This window comes from Aegilops tauschii, chromosome 1, assembly GCF_002575655.3.
Source record: "Aegilops tauschii subsp. strangulata cultivar AL8/78 chromosome 1, Aet v6.0, whole genome shotgun sequence".
Classification (NCBI taxonomy): domain Eukaryota; kingdom Viridiplantae; phylum Streptophyta; class Magnoliopsida; order Poales; family Poaceae; genus Aegilops; species Aegilops tauschii.
In genome coordinates, this window is record NC_053035.3 from 367,716,132 (window position 1) to 367,725,841 (window position 9,710).

The window sequence follows — 9,710 nt, forward strand, 5'->3', positions numbered from 1 at the left end:
AATCAAATGAATCATCAGAAGAATGAGAAGATTCACATGTAAAGCCAGATAAATTGGATGGATCAACTGGAGGTCCCTTTGCAGCAACCCATGAGGTTTTGGGGTACTGCTCAGGCTTCCAATATGTACCATTAGCATTGAGTTTCCTCTCAAAGGCAATACCCTCTTTCCTAGGGTTCCTGTTGAGGATCTGCTTTTTAAGCACATCACAAAGAGTCTGATGCCCTTTGAGGCTTTTGTACATGCCTGTCATGTACAATTCCTTCAGCCCTGCATCGTCAGTGATACTAGCAATGTCCTCAGATGAGGAATTAGTGATAGCAGAGGCAGGTGAAGAATTAGCAGATTCACGTTCAATGCATTTCAAACATGGAGGAACAAACTCTTCCTGAGCAGCGCTGATTTGTTGAGCAAGTAATGAATCGTGCTCCTTCTGAAGATCTTCATAACTCACTCTTAGCTTTTCAAGATCTTGCTTTCTTTGAAGAAATTCATAAGAAAGCTTCTCATGATCAGATAAGAGAGTGTTATGATGACCTTGAAGGGTTTCAAACCTAGACTGAAGTCTCTGAAGATTTTCAGTCAAGGTTTTAGTGCGATCCATTTCTTCACCCAACATATCATCACTTTTGTCTAGCATGTTTTGAACCTTTTCAAAAGCCCTTTGTTGTTTCACAGCAATCTTAGCAAGTTTAGAATAGCTGGGCTTGAGGTTTTCATCAGATTCATTCTCACTTGATTCAGAGGAGGTATATTTGAGTACCTTGGCACCCTTTGCCATGAAGCAATAGGTGGGAGCGTAGTCATCATTGCCTTCATCAGCCTTGTTGGTGAGGTCATTTTCTTCAGAGTTGAAGATAGATTTGCTGACGAATGCAGTAGCGAGAGCTAGGCTCGCCACACCGGATTCGGACTCCTCAAATGCCTCCTCTTCCTCATTTTCTTCAGATTCAGCTTCAGAGTCCATTTCCTTGCCAATGAATGCCCGAGCCTTCTTGGAGCTGCTCTTCTTGTGAGATGAAGACTTTGAGGATTTTGATGATGAAGACTTTGAGGATTTCTTCTTTTTCTTCGCATCATCAGAACTGTAATCCTTGTATTTCTTCTTCTTTGATTCCTTTTCCCACTGAGGACAATCTTGAATGTAGTGTCCAGGTTTCTTGCATCTGTGACAAAGCCTCTTCTTGTAGTCACTGGATGAGTAATCATTGCTCCTTGAGGGTTTTCCAAAGCGACCACGTCTTGAGAACTTCTGGAATTTCTTCACGAGCAGTGCTAGTTCATGACTCAGTTCTTCGGGATCACCAAGGCTGCTCCCAGAGTCTTCATCTTCAGACTCAGAAACTGCCTTGGCCTTCAGTGCACGTGATCTGCCATAGCTAGAACCATAGAGATCTCTCTTTTCAGCAAGCTGGAACTCATGAGTATTTAGCCTCTCGAGGATATCAGCGGGATCAAGTGACTTGTAATCAGCACGTTCTTGTATCATCAATGCCAGAGTATCAAATGAGGAATCAAGCGATCTCAACAATTTCTTCACCACCTCATGGTCGGTGATGTCAGTGGCACCAAGCGCTTGAAGCTCATTTGAGATGTCAGTGAGGCGATCGAAGGTTTGTTGAACATTTTCATTGTTGAGTCTTTTGAAGCGGTTGAAAAGATTGCGAAGAACATCAACTCGAGAGTCACGCTGTGTTGAGACTCCTTCATTCACTTTGGACAGCCTATCCAAGATAAGCTTAGAAGTTTCCAAAGCACTCACTCTTCCATACTGTCCTTTGCTCAGATGGCCACATATGATATTCTTCGCTTGAGAATCGAGTTGCTTGAATCTCTTCACATCAGCAGCATTCAGAGAAGGTGTGACTGAGGGAACACCATTTTCCACAACATACCAGAGATCGTTATCAATTGCTTCAAGATGCATTCGCATCTTATTCTTCCAGTAGGGGTAGTCCGTCCCATCGAAGGTAGGACACCCAGCAGAGACCTTGATCATACTTGCGGTCGACATAACTAAAACTCCAGGCGGTTAAACCAAAATCACACAGAACAAGGGAGTACATTGCTCTGATACCAACTGAAAGTGCGTTATATCGACTAGAGGGGGGTGAATAGGCGATTTTTATGAATTCTTCACCGAGGAATTTGTCGGTGAGGAAATTCCTTAGCGAAGAACTACTTGCAACGGAATAAGTACTCAAAAGTAAACATAACAGAACACAAGCATGGTCATCATGATGAAATGAAGACAAGCACAGAGTACAGAAAGCGTAAACACAGGATAGCCCAGGATGAAGACAAACAGGCTGAAGAAATTGAACTGAGGAAATTGAGAAAGTCTTCAGTCAAAGTCTTCAAACAGATATGAACAAGCACACAACAACTGTAATGAGGAAATGAAAGAGTTGAGGAAATAGAACCAGTAAGCTTGGTGAAGACAATGATTTGGTAGACCAGTTCCAACTGCTGTCTCAGTTGTACATCTGGTTGGAGCGGCTAGGTATTTAAACCTAAGGACACACAGTCCTCACCGTATTCTCCTTGAGCTAAGGTCACACAGACCTCGCCCAATCACTCGTGGTAAGTCTTCAGGTGACTTCCGAACCTTCACAAACTCGGTCACTCGGCGACCCACAATTCCTCTTGGATGCTCTAGACCATGACGCCTAACCATCTGGAAGAAGCATAGTCTTCAAAGGTAACAAGCGTCGGATCCACGCAGGATCAATCTCTTTAGTTATGCTCAATCACTTTGGGTTTGTAGGTGTTTGGGTTTGGGTTTTCCTCACTTGATGATTTTCGCTCAAAGTCCTCGGGGGATGGGATGCTCTCAAATGACAAGTGTCAGTTTCTCTCGGAGCTGCCAACCAGCTAGTGGTTGTAGGGGGCGGCTATTTATAGCCTAGGGAGCAGTCCGACATGATAAGACATAAATGCCCTTCAATGATATGACCGTTAGGTGGGTACATATTTTGGGACAGCTGGCACAAGGCACAGCAACGGTCGGAAATTTGAGGCTCAAATTCCTCAGGGCTATCATGTTCCTCACTGTGTAGGCAATCCGCACTGGCAAATTCCTAACTCCTCAGTCAGAACAAATTCCTCAGAGACCAGAAGAACTTCGTCTCTGTCACTGAAGAATATGACTGAACTGTATGAGATTTCCAATGGCTTCACTCGAAGGGATTGGTAGGTGTAGGATTTTGAGTTGAGCATCACTTGGATATTTTTCCTTAGTACTTCCTCGACCCCCTTTAACAGTACGGTGTTTCCTATGACTCAAGAAAGGGAAAATGAAACTACGAAAACAAAAGTCTTCACGCTTCATGTTCCTCGAATGAATACCAAGTCTTCAAGGTCACACCAATTTCTTCACTTTCAAAGTCTTCAGATAGTCTTCAGAAATCCAAAGTCTTCAGACGAAGAACTTCATTTTTAGGGGTCGACTTTCTCTGTAAATATCAAACTCGTCATAGACTTATAGTCCTGTGTACACTCATAAACGCATTAGTCCCTTAACCTATAAGTCTTCAATGCACCAAAATCACTAAGGGGCACTAGATGCACTTACAATTTGCCGAGATCCAGTGAATTGTGGATTTATGATCAGCTTATCTATGAATATTATTTGAATCTCCTCTGAATTCTTATATGCATGATTTGATATCTTTGCAAGTCTCTTCGAACTATCGATTTGGTTTGGCCAACTAGATTGGTTTTTCTTGCAATGGGAGAAGTGCTTAGCTTTGGGTTCAATCTTGCGGTGCTCGGTCCTAGTGACAGAAGGGGAACCGACACGTATTGTATTGTTGCCATCGAGGATAAAAAGATGGGGTTTTCATCATATTGTTTGAGTTAATTCCTCTACATCATGTCATCTTGCTTAAAGCGTTACTTCATTCTTTATGAACTTATACTCTATATGCATGCTGGATAGCGGTCGATGTGTGGAGTAATAGTAGTAGATGTGGAATCGTTTCTGTCTACTTGACACGGACGTGATGCCTATATTCATGATCATTGCCTTAGATATCATTATAACTTTGCGCTTTTCTATCAATTGCTCGGCAGTAATTTGTTCACCCACCATAATACTTTCTATCTTGAGAGAAGCCTCTAGTGAAACCTATGGCCCCCGGGTTTATTTTCCATCATATAAGTTTCCGATCTACAATTCTAGTTTCCTATTTACTTTCTTTGCAATCTTTTACTTTCCGTTCCATAAACCAGAAATACCAAAAATATTACTTTACCGTTTATCCATCTCTATCAGATCTCGTGTTGCAATTAACCATGAAGGGATTGACAACCACTTTATCGCGCTGGGTGCAAGGTTGGTGTTTGTTTGTGCAAGTATTCGGTGGCTTGCGTGTTGTCTCCTACTGGATTGATACCTTGGTTTTCAAAACTGAGGGAAATACTTACGCTAATTTGCTGCATCACCCTTTCCTCTTCAAGGGAAAAACCAACGCAAACTCAAGAGGTAGCAATGTGTGCTTGCTCTCTGATGGAAAATCAAGTGTTGCTATCTCATCACCTCCTCCCTATAATTCAATTCGACAATTTGATCTTGCACTTTAATCTCCTCATGAGAAGGACCGAACACGTCTAGGAGCCAATCTCAAATTTTTCAGTTACTTCTTGAGCTCTCTTAATTCATTCTAAACATGGCCTAACATCCATTCCCCCAAGCTTGGCCCGATCTAGCCACATTAGCAAGTTTTTCCTTCAAATCAGCTGCATTCAACCATGGTCTCACTTCCATAGATCAGAGATAATGGTTCCAAAATCTTTATGTGTTTGAACATGCTTTCATACCCATGACTCCTTCCATGCATCCTCAATCTTACTATCAATATGGTAGTTTGTACAATTCCTAACCTTCAAATCTAACTCCGCTTCTGAAACACACCTATACCTCCACTTCGCCCATCACTACCTACTGCAAACCTTCCTTGAAAACCTAAAGTACATGTCGATCCTTCTACTTGTCCCTTTGAAATTTGCATCTCCACAGTACAAAATACCGGCGAAGAAAAGCCCCGGCCGGGCTCACGAACCATCGCAGGATTGCCAATCCCGCAACAGTTCCAACATAAAATCCTCATTAATCTTAGTGGCCCTCCACATATGAGGCCGCCTTATTTAGCATACCATACTCCTCTACTTCATAAACACTTCCCCTTGGTGATAAGAGAAAAGATTTCTCTCAATAAGAGAGCAACTCGCCTAACCTTTCGGATGTTCCGGTAGAAACCTCAAGCACTTCAAGGCCTGGTTGGTACGATGTCACGGAATATTCGAGCCGACATCTAGGATCTTAGTCCCTGCGAAAGCCTCGAGATATCGTGCAAATGCACACACCCGACAACAAATGGGCCCACACATATTCAGGTTTTTTCCTTGTCTTTTTCTCACCGGTTTTCACACTAGAACCTCCCCTCAACATATTGTTTCCCCCTTCTCCATGTTTCCTTTTGTTCATTTTATAATGTTTTTAGTTTTTTATTTTCCCTACATATCATTTTTAGAATTTTGCGTTTTCTAAAATTTGGCAATAGTTTTTATTTCACAATATTTTTTGAAATTCCAGTATATTTTTCAAATTTGTAACCATTATTTGATTTCATGGCCATTTTTGAATTCCTGAAAACTTATTGACATCGCAAACATTTTTCTTAATTCATGAACACTTTTAAAAATGTGTGACCAATTTATGACATACACAAACATTTTTAAAATTCAAACACAATATATGTGCACATTTTTGGAATTCTGTACATTTTTACAAAATTGGTAACTCTTTTTGAATTCACGAACGTTTATTGGAATAGGTAAAAAATTCAAACTCGAAACATTTATAAAATTTGAGAAATATTTGTTGGATTTGTGACCATTATATGATTTGACGAGCATTTTTCAAATCAGTGAACGTTGTTTTGATTTCACGTAAATTTTTGATTCACAATCATTTTTTAAAACAAGAATTATTTCCGGAATCTGGAGAAATTTTTTAAAATATATGTACATTATTTCCCTGTCACAAACATTTATACAATGTTCCGAATATTTATACAACGTCGCGAACATTTATACAATTTTTCAAACTTTTTTTTGTTTGTGAACTATTTTCAAATTCACGAACAATTTTTCAAAGTTGTAAATATAGACATCTCTAAAACATCATATATTACGCAAGTCTCTAAAACGTCCTATATTAGTTTACAAAGTTAGTAACATTTACGGAAGTTTGACAACTTTTTTTTTTGAATTCTTCCACACTATCTGATTTCACAAACAGTTTTAAAAAATCATGAATATTTTTTGAAACTTGTAAGTATTTTTTTAATTCATCAAAAAATTGGTGATTCACGAACATTTCTTGAATTTATGAGCATTTTTGGAAATACACAAATATTTCTGGAAAGCATGTTTTGAATTCACGAACACCTTTTCCGATTATAGAACATTTTCGTAATTCATGAAAATTTCTAGCAAATTATGAACTTTTTAAATTCATGAACGATTATTGAATTTTGAATTTGAAACATTTCTAAAAACTATGGAGATTTAAAAAAATCTGGACCTTTTTATGAATTCATGAACTTTTTTATATTGGCGAATATTTGTTTGATTTAATGAACATTTAAAAAAATACCGACGCATTTCAGTAGGACTTGCCTAATGCCTTTTACGAGGTAACTTTTGACCAATGATAAAATTATTAGTATATATCGTTAGAAACTCCATTAATATACGAATTCGATGGCATGCTTTGTGTAGCATGCATGTCATACATTATTGTGCTAACCCATGGTCAAAGGTAACATAAAAAATGTATTAGACCCTATATATGTGGAAGGAGGGAGTAGTTTTTGTATTTTTGCCGGTAGAAAACCCGCCAAGAAAAACATCTCACCACTTGTGCACTATTTACTGGGCCAACCCACTTGCACGAATGCGTTTGCATCATAGCGCCCTATATCTCGCGTTCAGGGAGAGGAAAAGAACCCTCGCTAAAGGGGCCCAAAGATGGGCCGACCCAGGAGGGCAGGACGTTAAATCCTCCTTTTTTCTATTTTTATTTATTACTTTATTTTGTACATTTATTTACACTTTAAAATATTATATATATATATATATATTAAAAAACACTCTACCAATAATATTTAAAAATTTGAACAAGTATTTAAAAAATATTGACCAAGTATTTCAAAAATGTTAATCAAGCATTTGAAAAATGTTGAACGTGTATTAAAAAATGACTGACAATTTGTATAACATTTTTTGTACAACGTTTTAAAAAAATACTTTTTAAAAAATTCTAAAGTCATATTTGATCATGTAAATTTTTATAACATTTTTCAAATATACATGTATAACATATTGAGTATATTTTACAAATTTTCGAGTTTAAATTTTTTATGTCATGTGTGAATGTTTTTTTAACATTTTTTATACATTTCTGAAAAAAATAAACTCGTATTTGATTGTGTATTTAAATTGTTAAACTCGTGTTTTAAAAATTGTTGATCATGCATAATAAAAATGTTGAACTCGTATTTGAAAAATGTTAAACATGTATTTGAAAAATATTCTTGACGTATATGAAAAAATGAATGGAAACCTAAACAAAAACTAATATTATATTTGAAAAATGTTAATTGAGCATTTGAAAGATGTTAATTATGTGCATAGAAAAAAGATTAACCATGTATTAAAAATTTAAACTTCTATTTCAACAATGTGAAACGTGTATTTGAAAATGTTCTTGACATATACAAAAAATGTAGAATGAAAACTAAAGGGAAGCAAAAACAATGATAACCCAAAAGGAAACCAAAGAAAAAAGCAAAAAATAAAACCGAAGAAACAAATGCAAGAAGAATGAGAAAATGATAAAAATGAATAAAGAGACAAATAAAAAAAACATTGAAAACCAGGAATAAAAAACAAAGAAAAAGAAGGAAATGAGTAATAAATTAAAAACCAATAAAACTATGAAAAAACACAAAGAATAACCGAAAGAAGAACACAAAAAAGGAGAAGAAATAAAAAAAACAAATACAAAAGAAAACGAGAAAAAAGGAAAAAAGAAGATAAAACCGAATAAAGATGATGCAAAAAAAGAAAAGAGAAAACCAATAAAACTGAGACACCAGGAAAAAATAGTGGAAATCTGGCTCATTTTTATCTTAGATCGTGCCCTAGTACTATGTCAGAAACTCGACGCTAGCTCACTGGCTAGCACTGCTGCCAACTATCGAGGACACTAGGGATCGAATCTCCAGCTATCTCCCATCTTATTCACTTATTACCGTTTTAGCGTTCGCGAGTGGACCGGCCCAGCTACCTGTGATATTAGCTCCCGCACCTAGTGAGTGCCTATACAGTGCTTCAGGCACTCCCGAAGAGACTGGCGCTCGCACTATCTCTAGACGGCCCGCGGCTCGTTAGCTTTGATCGCTTGCAATACCAATTCTGCCTTTTATAATAAGCTTTACTAGGGACTCCCTATTCGGCACCTTCAGCGCGCATCAGGAGAATCAGCGCCAGCACTAAGTGACAACTCTACTTGCCCGTTAGGCTCGTTAGCCTCCCACCAGCTAGTTGTTCTAAAGAAAAAAAATGATATTTCATTGGAAAAAAAATAGAAAGCGATTTTCTAAAAAAGATGGGAAGTACAAAGTCACGAATTCAGAATTTTTTTTGTCAATGTTCAAAAAAAGTTCACAAGTTTGGAAAAATTTCGAATGGGGATATTAAAAAATTATTCACGGATTTTGAAGAACAAAAGTTCAGAACTTAAAAAAGTTCACGAATTTAATTTTTTTTATCAATTTTGAAGAAAAATCCGGAAATTTTGAAAAAAAAAGTACATTGAATTTGAAAAAAATCATCGATGTTGAAAAAAAATGTTTGATTTTGAAAAAAGTTCATCGATTTTAAAGAGCAGCTCATCAAATTTGAATAAAGGTTCATAAAATTGAGAAAAGTTCATCAATTTTGAAAAGGTTCATCGATTTTGAAGAAAGTAAAAGAAAAGGAAAAAAAAAGAAAACTGGCCAAAACAAAAACCAGGTTCACATTGGTTATTTCAATAAGAAGCTTAGAAGAAGGTAACTAACACACACCATACGGGTGCAGAGCTCGAATCTCCATGGGGGCTCCTCTTTTAAGCTTTTACAGAAAAGAAAAAAAGCTTTAATGGGCTGGCCTAACCGGACGCGGGGGTGTGCACTCGTTTGCAGGTATCGAATAAACGGCCACTTGAGCCGTCGTTTAGGAAATGTCATTTTACTATAAACCAACATGTGGTTAGATGGTTAGAAGAATAGTGGTATACACTGCCCACCAGAGTTAAAGTCCCACACTTTATATTGGTGCTCGCATTTTTCGGGATTTATTGCAAGCCTTCCAGCGAAGTGCGTTCAGTGGGAGGACACGTTCCCGTCGACTACGAAAGTGTATGCAGCAATTTCGTCAATCTCACGATGATGTACCGGCTCAGTCTCTCGAATGCGCTCATAGGGGCAGGCTAGACGTGTGTGCGTTCATAGAGGTCAATGTATATGCATATGTATAAGCGTCTACATCTATACTGTGTTAAAAAAACAAGGTTTTACTGTTTTCGATCTCTACATGTTATCAGTTGATTTTTATATTTCGGATGCTTTTATTGAAAACAATTTTCAAATGTTAAATAT